This window comes from Haliotis rubra, unplaced genomic scaffold (genome assembly GCF_003918875.1).
Source record: "Haliotis rubra isolate DU_JTF1 unplaced genomic scaffold, ASM391887v1 Scf63, whole genome shotgun sequence".
Classification (NCBI taxonomy): Eukaryota; Metazoa; Mollusca; class Gastropoda; order Lepetellida; family Haliotidae; genus Haliotis; species Haliotis rubra.
Window position 1 is genome coordinate 2,751,513 of NW_025767335.1, and position 16,173 is coordinate 2,767,685.

Below are 16,173 nucleotides of genomic sequence, written 5' to 3' on the forward strand. Positions count from 1 at the left end.
GAGAAGGACAGTGCAGGCTTCCACTAAGGAGTCGACCAAGGTACAGAGAGGGACAGCATGGGTTTCTACTGTGTACAATCGACCACTGTTGGGTACAGAGAAGGACAGTGCAGGCTTCCACTAAGGAGTCGACCAAGGTACCGAGAGGACAGCGTGGGTTTCTACTGTGTACAATCGACCACTGTAGGGTACAGAGAAGGACAGTGCAGGCTTCCACTAAGGAGTCGACCAAGGTACAGAGAAGGACAGCGTGGGTTTCTACTGTGTACAATCGACCACTGTAGGGTACAGAGAAGGACAGTGCAGGCTTCCACTAAGGAGTCGACCAAGGTACAGAGAGGGACAGCGTGGGTTTCTACTGTGTACAATCGACCACTGTAGGGTACAGAGAAGGACAGTGCAGGCTTCCACTAAGGAGTCGACCAAGGTACAGAGAAGGACAGGGTGGGTTTCTACTGTGTACAATCGACCACTGTAGGAAACAGAGAAGGACAGTGCAGGCTTCCACTAAGGAGTCGACCAAGGTACAGAGAGGGACAGCGTGGGTTTCTACTGTGTACAATCGACCACTGTAGGGTACAGAGAAGGACAGTGCAGGCTTCCACTAAGGAGTCGACCAAGGTACAGAGAGGGACAGCATGGGTTTCTACTGTGTACAATCGACCACTGTTGGGTACAGAGAAGGACAGTGCAGGCTTCCACTAAGGAGTCGACCAAGGTACCGAGAGGGACAGCGTGGGTTTCTACTGTGTACAATCGACCACTGTAGGGTACAGAGAAGGACAGTGCAGGCTTCCACTAAGGAGTCGACAAAGGTACAGAGAGGGACAGCTTGGGTTTCTACTGTGTACAATCGACCACTGAAGGAAACAGAGAAGGACAGCGCAGGTTTCCACTAAGGAGTCTACCAAGGTACAGAGAAGGACAGCGCAGGCTTCCACCATAAGTACCTTCGACCACTGTAGGATACAGAGAGGGACAGCGAGGGCTTTCGCTACGGACTGTTGAGGAAAAGGAGCTTCCACCGCGTCAGCTGACCGCTATCGTGTACAGACGGGAACAGACCAGACAGCAGGTATACGAAGACATGCCTGAGTACCCTGTCTTGTTTGGCCCCTGTTGCGATAAACATGGCTTGCTGAAGACCAATTCTAACCCGGATCGCTAGCAGCAGCAACAGCAACAACCTTATCACCATCACCACCATTATCATTATTCCTATAATTGTTTGAAATCAGACACATCCTTCATCACAGACTGATATTTATGGATGCAGTTCCCATCGCCCATCTCATAACGTCCTTTTGATATTCAAAAGAGCCATTAAGTCACAGAAAAGAAACAAACCGTTGCAATCAATACATTGTGTTTGTCATCTATAATGTCAAACGTGTTGTGACAGATCTAATAATGCCCGTACCTTCAGACATTGTAGCAAATAACACCCATAGTCTGCCACAGGCACAGATGAACACTAGATAATTAGAGATCTGATTTCTACGTCTATTTTCAATAAACTCCTTAATCTTGTAGCTTTTGATGACGAAGATGCGAACACTGCCAGATAATGATGTTCTACGTTTCGTAAATGCACCAAGTTTCCTAACGACGCCTATGCTGGTCAGAGGACGTTCATGATTGATGTTTGAGATTGGTTGAAGTAAACGTCTTTCGCAAATTGGTGCTTTCATTTTCAATTCCAGATAGTTCACCTCGTCCGTATCTGACAGCCATGGCTACGCCACGCCTGCAACTCCGTCGTATTAGAAGCTCTATCACTCACACACGTCCGCAGCCATGGTCACTTCGGCATCCTCCCATCTTCCAGGAATCAACAGGAATGTACAGTACTGTGTTGTCCTTTTGTCCTTGTGCTGAGCACAATGTAAGATCTTACTCCCACCTAAAGCACACGTGCGTGTGTGTCTGAATGTTGTTTTACGCCACACACAATATCTTAGCCATATCGTTACGAACTGTGAGCTATCGAGTCGGGGCCAGGCGAGTCATTTGTTGCTTGCTTCAGCGCTGACATGGGTACTAGGGATATATTCCCAACGTGTAACCATCGGGAATTGCTTACCGGTACAAACCTAACTACCAACAAATGTTAAGCATGTATGGAATTTGTTTCATTTTGACCCTAACGTAAAAATTTGAGAAAATCTGTTCGTATGCTCTGTTGTTTAACCTTACAGATAGAGGTCATATGTTTTGAATCAAGGATATTGGGGATGAGGAGGACGATCACAGCTTCAGCTCCATGGGGTATTTGAACATTTTGAACTTCTGTGCATGCTTTTGATATCACTCGATGTTAGTAATAACTGACATTCATTCATACTACACTGTGTCGGTATTCCCCACATGGTTACTAAAAACACGGTCAGCTAAAACACGGTCTTTATCATTTGTACTCTTTTACAGTCAATAAATATCAATATCACGTTTGCTCCGTGATACATGTAAGTGAGCGAGTGAAAAAAATAACGTCGCATATTCATTGTTGCAACTGATGATAAAAATGATTTTAAAGATTACGTATACATTAGAAGAATAGGGTTCCTGAGTTTTTTTCCGAATACATAGTTATAAAAAAACGGGCAAAAGAATGCACACACCGTCATTTGATGGTGACCAGAAATGAATGAAACTAAAACCGGTTTTTCGATGTTGATGTTTTCTATCTGCACGGACATCATAGTTGTGTGTTGGACCTTAAAGTTGGCTGTGTTTGGGGGATTATTTCAGACAAGTAAAGGTTTTATAACGTTTGTAGTTTTTGTGAAATGCAGTTGTATATTAAGTTTTCTCACACCAGGATGTTTACATATATAGGCGTATGTGTCCCAAACACATCCCATCATGATGTATCATATGTCGACCAAGTCATGCATTAAAGCCAAGTCGGGGGCGGTGGGGTAGCCTAGTGGTTAAAGCGTTGGCTCGTCACGCCGAAGACCCAGGTTCGATTCCCCACATGGGTACAATGTGTGAAGCCCATTTCTGGTGTCCCCCGCCGTGATGTTGCTGGAATATTGCTTAAAGAGGCGTAAAACCAAACTCAGTCAGTAAGGCCAAGTCGTGTCAGTACGCTATAACACAATATACAAAACACATATGTCTCGACCCCTGATTAGATATGTCGTGTGTATAACGAGTTATAATTTCATGTCATGATTGCCATTAATAATATATGATTTATATTAGCACAAAAATACATCCATTGCGCCCCAAGACCTCCGAGGTTATGCCCCCCGTTATCAATGATATTTGCCCATGTCTGAGTGGTTCATTTAACGGTGACGATGGAACGCGAAGAGTCCGGCAAGTGCCAAGTAACCACTGTCACAAGTACTGGCACTGTGTCTATGCTGACAATTAGCTGCTCAGTTCTGTTCCTGCTCAAGTGGCCAGCAAGGAAATAGCTGCATAGTAATCCCCCTGTGCAATCAGCTGACCAGACAATAGCCAGTGGTCAAGGGGAAGCGGTTGTCAGTCAGGCTGACCAAGACCTTTCACACATAACCCAATCTTGAGGTGTGTGCTTAAACATAGAGGAAATGGTTTCTCCGCCAGTGTTTATGCAGGACGAAATAGGTTCTTTCAGGTTGACCGAGAGGAAGCAAGGTCTGCTAGATGGAGTGTTTGATGAATTCTCGTTATATAATCCAGCCTTATAGGCTTCGTTTAGACAAGGGCTTAATTCGATGTTGACCCGAGCAAGATGTGCCTTGTAAAACCGTCCCGAAAGAGTTGAAGACGGCCATGTGGGAAGCGGAAGATGCAAAACAATGAACGATTCTTCACTGCATGCATTGTTTGAAGATTCGCAAAAACGATATTATCGACAAATTATCGTATCATTGACAGCACTAAGACCCAAGATACATAAACACACGAATGTAAGAAACTGGTGTCAGTAAAGACGAAAATAAACATTTTCAGCATTACACACTCACAAAAAAACCAGCGATCAGGGAAAGAATACTTTAACAAGTTTATCAGGTAGGCAAACATGCTTCGTTATTCTTTGTATGAAACAAGCGGATGTCAATAACACTAAATCCAACACATTTGCCTGAGCCTGGGATGGAGGTCAACTAGATCTTGACATTGGATGATTTGAACGTTCCTCAACAAGAAATCCTTTGTAATGTTTTCGAACTGGGCAATGTAGAAGATAGGTAACATGTTCTGAATATTTTCGAAGACGTATGATGAATTACATCAACTCTATATACCAAATATACACACACGGTTATTTCTGTGCGTGTGTTGATGCCAATTGGTAAAGTTGAGAACCATCTGACAATGTATGTCCATGAAGAACTTAGGAAAAAACAAATTGTAGATTAGTAATGTGGTGTCTGGAAAAGGCTGTGGCCCGCTGACTTTCATCTATAATGGTAAAACTATGACAAACAAGCCTGAAAAAAACAGATGTAGGTTCTAATTTGTCGGCCAGTGTGTGGCACAATTAGATTTAACCCGACGTCTTGAGCTGCGAGATCTGTCTCCAAATCAACATATTCTGTATTGAATCAAAGGACAAATTTAAGTAATAATACAACCCTAAGTGTTAAATTTAAGATCTCATATTTTCTCTGACACTTATGAAAATACCCCCAATCACCAAGCAGATTCAAAATCTCGAGATTCAACATCGTTCAGTTTCGATAATATCCTTTTTCGCCAAATATCAAAGTTAACATTTTCTGGGAGTCTTTATACTCTGCCTGAAATCATTAAAGGTTCAACGGGATCTTAGCCGAGGGCTTTTTTCATAAAGCGCCAATCTGACTGAAAACAAGTATATATTTGCTTTTAAAATGGGTCTAGGTTTTCGCTCAATTACTCCGCCATGAGCCTTTGATATACTCCATCAGAATGTTTGCTTTCTTTGAGCACTCGGACGAAACTGTGTCAACAATCTCCGTAACGTTGAAGTATTACATTTGTCAAAGTAAACCCACATATTTCCATAATCATATATATCGATCTAGTCAGGGGTAAAATGTCTTCTGGCTTTCTGAACAATTTCTGTAAATATTATATTTACGTGGAAAACAGCCTCATGATGCTGATCCACATACGTCTCTGACATTTCTCTTCCTTTTGATGTGTCCCCTGCTATCTAACACGGGAATTATCTCAGTCTAAGGACTCGCGTATATTTGCTTTATGATGAATTTCTCTGCTTTGATTCGTCTCCGTTTACTGATGGATTTACTGCCTGGTGGCATACACGCCTGAATGGCCCACTGACGTGCGACAGCTTATAATATACCATCAAGGTATATGGCTCATTTCTTTGTGGCTGGGGATTTAGTAGGATAAGTAATTTGGCGTTACTTCTTGGTCTACAGTCTACAGCCATATCGTGCCGACTTATGATGGTATCTCAGGAACCAGCGGTCGCTTTTAGCAATATTCCAGCAATATCACGGCGGAGGACACCAGAAATTGGCTTCACACATTGAACCCATGTGGGGAATCGAACCCATGTCTTCGGTGTGACGAGCCAACGCTTTAACCACTAGGACTACCCCACCGCCCCGGTCGAAGATGTAAAAAACAAATTGCACTACATGTACATACATCTTGGTAGGATATGTCTGGATAACATATAAACTAAAATATTATTCATAACCATCGGCCATTGTGCCCACCCAATCCACACTCTATGGACAGGTATGGAAGGCCGGTGTGTACTAGTGTCACTCCAAACTATTGCCGTCATGTGACGTGTGCCATCTGTGGGTCAAGATACGCTTACCTTTTCGCGATCATCCGGTATTATCGCTGACTGATTGTGGTTAATAATCTCATGAATTCGTATGGACGTAGGAAGGGTGTTTTTATTCATTGTCCCTGTGAGGGACAGAGGGCCGATGATTGATGTTAGTTTTCGTGGATGGGGCAGATGAGACAGATGACATGGATGGGACGGATGAGCTTTGCGGTCACTACTTCAAAACAAATGATGCTGTCTTCGAAGGACGGAGCCTATACTCTTTTCAATGGCCGATGGTTATGATTCGTATTCCCATCAATTTGTTTCCCATCTTCTTATACTCTCTTCCGTTTGAACATAAGAAATCGGCCCTGATGTAACAAAGGCGCGAACAGTAAACGGGGTTCGCACAGATTGTCGCCCAATTTAAGAAAATCAGGCGGAAACCAAATCACAGCTGGTTACAACACTCCACGACAATGATAAATGCATTTCTTGTAGCAATAATTGTCTCCATTGAAAAGAAAATATAGAAAATTTCCACAACTGAAAAAACATATCATGAACATATCAGCTAGCCAGAGAGCGCGACGAGCACAAAGGACGTAGATCATGGAACCAGTCAAACGACAGTAATAAATTTACATAACGGGAAAGTTTGACACAAAGCCTTCCTAAAGCTGAAGAACATCTCAAAAATATAAACAAACATAGCACCAACATCATACATGTTTTGTCTCCAAGGTTTCCTGCTCTAAGAACCGGCTCCGTGTTTCTCCCAAGATTGCAGGGACTGCTTGTATGAGGAATGAGCTTAATAGAGAGTCTAGAAAATGTCGATTGCTCTAGTCAATGTTCTGGAGACTTAAATGAATAGGCATCGCCCGAGACTGTTGATAAATAAAAGGGATCTACTCTGAAGATCTTTATTTTGGTGGCCAGACGCCATTTATTTACACATGTAAGAGGTCGGGCCCCTCTTGGTTCTCAATATCAGTCGCGGCTCTTTGATTACCTAAAAACATCTCACTGTGATCTGCAGCTGCTTCTGTGACGTGTACCCTTTCAGTGGATCCACTTAGATGAAGCACTTCAGACAGGTCGAGTCTTTTTATCATACATAGTGTCAGTTGTGTAGCCTTCTTATTGCGTTACTTCCCACTTTGGTGTTCTTAATTAATACATGTTTGACAGGATACATTGACAACTTAAATAACGAGACTGAATGAACGTCAGGGGATATAAATCTTAATGAATGGGAAGAGCTGATTGGTCGACAGAACCGGAAGTGCACCGTCGCCATAACGGACGTTGGACAGACTTGTGTCGTGGTTAGTCAAAAGATGTATAATCAAAGAAAACTGAACCTGCACTGCACGTAACCTGCGCAAGAGTAAATGGGAAACGCATCTCTGATAAAATTCCCATGAGATAAATAATTCCAGATGCATGTTTACACAAACCTAGTTAGCTCCTATAATTAAGCCTACGTGATCGTATTAGAGATAAAAAACCACAAAATATGATGAAGTTAGGTGCTTAAACTGAAAATCACACTTCCCTAAGAGGCCATGAATTGCGTTTATTTCTGATGTAGAGGGCGCGAGGCAGATCGTATGACCAGCCGAAGTGCTGTCAGTGCCACAGAACTGGTTATAGTAGACGCGTTGTACTTGACAGTGTCTCTGGGGCGAAGTCAAACACACTGATACGGCAAGTGAAGCATCTCGTTGTTTTTACAGCTTACAAACAGTTATGTAATTTGCCATCGACAAGGGCTTAAGAAAACGAACGACGTGATAACGTGCACCTCGGAGATGTAGGTTTTGTTATTGATTTCTCAGATTTGCCCACGATGAACTAACTGCTAATGGTCCAGTTTGGCTACACGCGTCAGTGAAGACTTAATTTCACAATATCTCTTGTTATTTAGAAACAAACACATCCATCTTCAAGATTCAATTGTTTGTTTCCAAATTTGACCCATATGTGAGTTAAATGGTATCCGATGGAATTTCCCTATGACTTGCGTCTTGTTCCTGATGGGACCAGTTGATTTGTGTATGTGTCGGGTGTCAACGTTGGGACAGTAAACACTTTCCGCGAATATCTTGTACTATCACTAATAGTATAGAACAAACTTTATTGATAAGAACTTCTTTTATTCGTGATTGCGACGTTTCGAAACGTCGCACTACGAATAAAAAAGTTCTTATCAATAAAGTTTGTTCTATATTGTACTTCCCAACTTTTAAAATTCCACTCAAAGAAGTTATCACTTATAGTACTGAGCAATATGTACACATTTTCACATATCAGTGCTATCGCCATCCTCTGTACCCACGGTACGCTTCATATATCACTGTAAGAGTTGGAGTCATTATTAAGGTGAGGTGAGGTGAAATGGGGTTTAACGTCGCGCTGGAGAATATTTCGCTCATATGACGACGTGCATGCGTGTGTATGTGTATGTAGGGCTGCTCGTACTAGCCCAGACTTAAGCTGGTTTTATAGTGCTAGCTCACTGTGATACCATGCCGCAGTGAAGCATGAATACCCCACTCAGACACAGTATACGACTCCGAGCCCACCAGTCCTTGCTGTACCCATTAATGCCGAGCGCCAGGCAGGGACCAACAAGTACCATATTTTAACGTCTTTTGGTATGACGCGGCCGGGGATCGAACCCGCAACCTTCCGCTCTCCGGGCGGACGCTCTAACCACTACACCACGGAGGCGGTCCATTATTAAGAGAATCTGAGTAGCAATTCATGAACACGTGATCATGTTAAGGGCGGTATCATACAAGAGTCACTGCTTTTATCAGAAATATTTTGTATGAATATGGAAAGGGTTTCGTCGCTTCTCTTTACGTCTTCTAATGGTCACTTATAATTAAGCAGAAGTCTGTAATGATAAAAGTGTTTGAGGACCATGGTGTTTGTCATAAAAGCAGCATCTGTGTAAAGAGTATTGGGTGGTCAGGATCTGTCACCTGACATGCTGTGTGTTATCTAAACCCGAAGGCATGGGGATTGCTCACAATGTCCGACACTGGCTGGGGTGCTGGAATATCCAACAACATCCACTGTTATTTCCTGATCTGTCTGAATATCAACAATATCGATAATCATCACAGACGCAGAGTGAGTTTAGTTTTACGCCGCTTTCAACAATATTCCAGCAATATCACGGCGGGGACACCAGGAATGGGCATGACACATTGCACCCATGTCGGGAATCGAACCTGGTGTGACGAGCGACCGCACAAACAGAATTTATTCATTGGTTCAATGTCAGGCTTCGCTTCTACAAGACTAACCTGGCATAGCAATGGTATTGGAGTAATATATTCACAGCTTCAACTAAGAACACTTAATCACTAGTACTACATCAGTGTTGTGGGTATACCAGAGTACTGCTTGGTTCGATCGCTGTATGTATCTTCATGAGTGATCCAGACCTTACACATGGATCAGCAACCTGCAACTGTGGCATGCTACAAATATTTATCGTTCCCTGTGTATATATGTAACAGGTAGAATTTGCAAATATGTACACCAAGAGTTTGAAGATTCAAAGACGGCAGAATGACAACTTGCTCTGAGACTCTTGAACGACGAGGTCTAAAAACTGGTCAAACATGAGGTGTAAAGAAGTCTCATGGAGACCCTTCAACTTGCATCTGCGCATGTGAGCACCTGCAGTGTGTGAGTGAGTTGTGTTTATCATCCAAAACTGTGTTCCACAGGAGATATAGCTTGTGTGAGATCATATGATATCTCCTAGGAGATATGGTTTTGACAGTAGATTTTGTACAAAGCACTGACAATGCTATGACGTCATGAACTTGATGACATCACAATGCTATGACATCGCTGCACTGCAAATCTAAAGGCAGAACCGTGTTTAGAGATGTACATTTTTCATTGAAAACTAATGAAGAGTGATTTTGGATGATAAATGGAATCTCACCCTCGTGTCTTCTGAAATCAAATATATCAACAATCGTTGATAAAAGTTAAAATATCCACGGCAAGCCTCGGATATTTGTAACTTTATCAACTCGTATTGATATAATTGATATCAGAAGACACTTGGGTGAGATTCTCTATTTAGCACCACGTGATGCAGTATGACACCTGCATCGCTCCTTGTCGACTTAACGCAGATCTATAGTATAACCCATGACGGTGAGCAAGGTACCCTAAAACATCATCAGCTAAGTCTAGGATTCAAACTCATGATGCCAATAAAACCACGTGCATGAATACCGATGTATTGGTTTCATCACACCGGGCTTTCGTAGCCGAAATCGTTCGCTCGTCTCGCCGAACCCTGGGTTGGATTTCATCATAAAGACAAGGTGTGAAGTGAGATGTCAGTGTTCTCTAGCGTAATAGTCAAAGAATGTTGTTTATCCCGGCGTAAAGTAACACTCACTCAAAGCCTTGTCAAATAGTTCCAAATATATTTCTTTTGAAAGTGCATTTTTTTATCAGAGACTACACATCATTGGTGCCACAACGACAAGTGCATTTGAGTGAGTCTGGCTTAACCCTGGTGTAAGACATTCCGCAGAAAATTCACGGTGGGGGACACGCAAATGGGCGTCACATATTGTACCATGGGTCAAACCAACCTCGGGGGCATTTGAAGGACGAAGATCCACGGCAGGTTGAACTGCATTCATTAGTAATGTCTTTGATAGACCAGAAATAATTTTATTCGAACAAACATCCCATCAATCGACTAAATAAAACATTAAATGATGGTTGAGATATTCCATGTTTATTTAATAACTCTGAAGGCCTCTTCATCAACATGATCAATGTTATCATCCGCGTAATATCCCACCGAGGCATCTCTACACAAATACACACTTGTCAAGGATGAATAGCGGAAACTCATATACGACAGAACCGCTATTATGTAGATTGGAGAATGATTTCCTATTCCCTAGAACATGAGCATGAACAAAAGCAATACCAAGAAAAACGTTAAGTTACAAACACCAAACTTTGAAATGTATTTGTCAAAGGTTTTTCGTTCAAAGATCTTATTTCAAATAGATCAACTTTATAATCAGTCGTCCGGTAAATATCATGTGGCAGCCTTGACTTTCACAAACATCCATCAACAAATACACACCTTATCAGATATAAAGCCTAATTGTAAGCAAATTGTAACAAAGGTTCCACCACGTTCAATCCTAGTATATTTATCGACGTAAGACCAAACACGCTATCCGTATCAAAGGCTCAAAACGTCCACTCTGTACAGATCCGTATCATCCGACATCTGAAGAAAATTGATACGTTCCACTCAGGATAAAATACGACCACTAAGTATCATCGATGAAGACTTATAGTCCTATATAAAGAAACGCTATGCTCAAATATGAATGCAAAAAGACGTCACTTTGAGATTCGTGGAACAAGTGTTACAGACGCGAAGTAAATTGTGCGTTAGATCAAGAAACAATCTTCTCTGGGTTATAAAACAATGGATTTTTATGGAAGCTCTACCGGTATGGCATGAAGGGGGTTTCGACTGTTAACGTGTTATTGATCGTAGTTCCGGGGGGAGCGGGGATTTAAGTGCAGTCGTTAAGAGGAGTTAGTGCCTCAACTAGAAAAGATCTGTCATCAAATTGCAATTTTCCACTTGGCTCAAAACTAGGACATAATTCATCGTCGTATGTTAGAAATGAATTGAAAAGATTTAGAGCAAGAGAAAATGTTTTTAGATTCATTGAAACTGATTACGAAGTTTTTTCCTCATGAAAAACGATGCCATTTCAAATTACTGAAAGCGTCATCAGTCGTTGAGTGTTTCATTGAGAGCCTGACTGATGACAGAAGAATGTTTTCTGAAGAATAGACTCAACTCTACTTAGGTCAGACACGGCCTGTTTTCAATTTTCTCTCGTTTAATTCAATACGAATGTCTCGAATGCTTAAATGTACTTTGATTCCTCTAAAATCTGAACCGTCAAAGAGCTACAACGAAAACCAGCGGTTTGCTGTTTACACCACTGCTGCGACAGTTTCAAATCATAATCAAGTTTGATTTAAATTAATTAATTCTTCTCGTGTTAAACTCCCATTAGAAAGGAACACCATTGCCGTTTTACACTGCCTAATGCATGTGTATTGGTGCAGAATTAATTTATTTCAATTTAACTGAGCAAATGGTTTTGCCAGGGGCAGTTTCTGCTAGTTGAAATGGCTGATAACGTGATTGCTTTGTTTCGATTTCGGAACATAAAACAGACAACGCTGTGAAGTCAGCCCCGTCTCGAATTATTGTGTCCATATACATAATAACAGTTGGGAACAATTTGTGTTTTGGCATACATACGTGAGTCCATTATAAACGCATCAAATGGGTTATTAGCCGCTGGCAGACATTTGAGGAAATATGAAGTTTCTAAATGAAAGCGACATTCAATCAGCGACCAGCCCGAATGGTGAAAACACAACGCCCATTTCCACTCATGAATGTCCTGTCTGGCGAAGGGTTCTCACTTTGGCCTAATATCAACATGTGCAACATCCAGCCAGGGTCTAGACAACATCATTATATTATATTCGTGTCCTATTTGATGATGGCGGGCTGTCATTTCTAAGTGGAAGAAAATGATATTATATGCATTTTGTGTGTACGTGGTAAGGGCAAGCGATTTGAAGGTTTGGTTTGAACCATATATCATACTCCGGTGAACAATCAGGAAATATATAGAAATGCGATTTTAAAAGTAAATGAAGAAATGATGTTACTCGGGGGATGTTGATCATGTGCTTAAATGTCATGACGGCAGCCAAGCTCTTTTGTCAAATTATGAAGCATCAAACATTGGTTTATCGTGAAACCAAGATTTTATTGGCGGAATAATATAGCTGGTCTCGGAACACCTCGCTGTAGAGATGGAGGAGATGCTCCTGGAGGACGTCATTGTATTGACGATAGTCTGTCTCACAGTCCCTGAACCGCATCATTTTCCCCACAGCCTACCCCTCCCTGCAATGCTAAAGCCCTAAATGAAGCAAGTCTCGATTTCCTCAAGTTCAGTAATCTCTGGTCTCCCTGGGGCTCCTTTTCAATTAATCATTATGGGTATATTTGTTACAATAAAAATTATATATATTCAGAGACTAAGCGTTAGTCTAAACTGGTGAATGCGATCCTCACTGAAGCCCCAGCTGCTGTGGTGGAGGTTCTCTCGGATGACCTAACATTATTGCTAGAAGAGATCAGTTATTACAGTCAAAACTGCATTTGTTGAAGCGGAGACGCTGGTATATTGCCCAGGCGTCGAAGTACACCGTATGGAATTGGACGTTCCGATGATCGTTGGTCAGCATCCCATAACGATCATACCATCACGCTTACTGAGAACGATCACTGTATAATCAGCGCCAGCCGTGCTAACTGATTTCATCAGAGAAGTTATAGCCTTGTGCCTGGAGAATGCTTGCATGTGGCGGGCAAATGGACCATTCAATAGTTTCATATGAAACCTTGCACTTCATCATCTCACACCCACGTCGGGGCAAAATGTATTGTCTCATAGATAAAATCCCAGGAGGATCTTAACTTTACATGACAAACATTTTGGTTGGAGCTTATGCTGAACGTTAACTTTACATGACAAATTTAAACGTTTTGGTTGGACCTTATGCTGAACGTTAACTTTACATGACAAATTTATACGTTTTGGATGGACCTTATGCTGAACGTTAACTTTTTATCACAAATTTAAACGTTTTAGTTGGAGTTTATGCTGAACGTTAACTTTACATGACAAATTTAAACGTTTTAGTTGGAGTTTATGCTGAACGTTAACTTTACATGACAAATTTAAACGTTTTGGTTGGAGTTTATGCTGAACGTTAACTTTACATGAGAAATGTAAACGTTATGGATGGACCTTATGCTGAACGTTAACTTATCATCACAAATTTAAACGTTTTGGTTGGAGCTTATGCTGAACGTTAACTTTTCATGACAAATTTAAACGTTTTGGTTGGAGCTTACGCTGAACGTTAACTTTACATGACAAATTTAAACGTTTCAGATGGACCTTATGCTGAACGTTAACTTTTCATCACAAATTTAAACGTTTCGGATGGACCTTATGCTGAACGTTAACTTTTCATGACAAATTTAAACGTTTTAGTTGGAGTTTATGCTGAACGTTAACTTTACATGACAAATTTAAACGTTTTGGTTGGAGTTTATGCTGAACGTTAACTTTACATGAGAAATGTAAACGTTGTGGATGGACCTTATGCTGAACGTTAACTTATCATGACAAATTTAAATGTTTTGGTTGGAGCTTATGCTGAACGTGAACTTTTCATGACAAATTTAAACGTTTTGGTTGGAGCTTATGCTGAACGTTAACTTTTCATGACAAATTTAAACGTTTTGGATGGACCTTATGCTGAACGTTAACTTTTCATGACAAATTTAAACGTTTTGGTTGGAGCTTATGCTGAACGTTAACTTTACATGACAAATTTAAACGTTTTGGATGGACCTTATGCTGAATGTTAACTTTTCATCACAAATTTAAACGTTTTGGTTGGAGCTTATGCTGAACGTTAACTTTTCATGACAAATTTAAACGTTTTGGATGGACCTTATGCTGAATGTTAACTTTTCATGACAAATTTAAACGTTTTGGTTGGAGCTTATGCTGAACGTTAACTTTACATGACAAATTTAAACGTTTTGGTTGGAGTTTATGCTGAACGTTAAGTTTACATGAGAAATGTAAACGTTTTGGATGGACCTTATGCTGAACGTTAACTTTTCATGACAAATTGAAACGTTTCGGATGGACCTTATGCTGAACGTTAACTTTTCATGACAAATTTAAACGTTTCGGATGGAGCTTATGCTGAATGTTAACTTTTCATGACAAATTGAAACGTTTCGGATGGACCTTATGCTGAACGTTAACTTTTCATGACAAATTTGAACGTTTTGGTTGGACCTTATGCTGAACGTTAACTTTTCTTGACAAATTTAAACGTTTTGGTTGGACCTTATGCTGAACGTTAACTTTACATGACAAATTTATACGTTTCGGTTAGACCTTATGCTGAACGTTAACTTTTCATGACAAATTTAAACGTTTTGGTTGGACTTTATGCTAAACGTTAACTTTTCAGTAATGACAAATTTAAACGTTTTGGTTGGACCTTATGCTGAACGTTAACTTTTCATGACAAATTTAAACGTTTTGGTTGGACCTTATGCTGAACGTTAACTTTACATGACAAATTTATACGTTTCGGTTAGACCTTATGCTGAACGTTAACTTTACATGACAGACGTTTTGGTTGAGAACCTTATTAACAACGTTCAGTTATCGTCCCATGAGGATCTTAACTTTACATGACAAACATGTTGGTTGGAGCTTATGCTGAACGTTAACAACACATGACAAACATTTTGGTTGGACCTTATGCTGAACGTTAACTTTTCATGACAAATTTAAACGTTTTGGTTGGACCTTATGCTGAACGTTAACTTTTCATGACAAATTTATACGGTTTGGTTTGAGTTTATGCTGGACGTTAACTTTACATGAGAAATTTAAACGTTTTGGATGGACCTTATGCTGAACGTTAACTTTTCATGACAAATTTAAACGTTTTGGTTGGACCTTATTCTGAACATTAAGTTTACATGACAAATTGAAACGTTTCGGATGGACCTTACGCTGAATGTTAACTTTTCATGACAAATCTGAACGTTTTGGTTGGACCTTATTCTGAACGTTAAGTTTACATGACAAATTGAAACGTTTCGGATGGACCTTATGCTGAACGTTAACCTTTCATGACAAATTTAAACGTTTTGGATGGACCTTATGCTGAACGTTAACTTTTCATGACAAATTTAAACGTTTTGGATGGACCTTATGCTGAACGTTAACTTTTCATGACAAATTTAAACGTTTTGGTTGGACCTTATTCTGAACGTTAAGTTTACATGACAAATTGAAACGTTTCGGATGGACCTTATGCTGAACGTTAACTTTTCATGACAAATTTAAACGTTTTGGATGGACCTTATGCTGAACGTTAACTTTTCATGACAAATTTAAACGTTTTGGTTGGACCTTATTCTGAGCGTTAAGTTTACATGACAAATTTAAGCGTTTTGCGGATGGACCTTATGCTGAGCGTTAACTTTTTCATGACAAATTTAAACGCATTTTGGTTGGGCCTTATTCTGAACGTTAAGTTTACATGACAAATTGAAACGTTTCGGATGGACCTTACGCTGAATGTTAACTTTTCATGACAAATTTAAACGTTTTGGATGGACCTTATTCTGAACGTTAACTTTACATGGCAAATTTAAACGATTTGGATGGACCTTATGCTGAACGTTAACCTTTCATGACAAATTTAAA

General features: G+C 40.5%; 1 protein-coding gene across 1 annotated transcript in view; it reads right to left on the minus strand.

The window, feature by feature from the left end:
* LOC124256518 (aquaporin AQPAe.a-like) overlaps window positions 1-16,173 on the minus strand; it is an 81,578-nt gene that overhangs the window by 22,041 nt on the left and 43,364 nt on the right. The window lies entirely within an intron of this gene.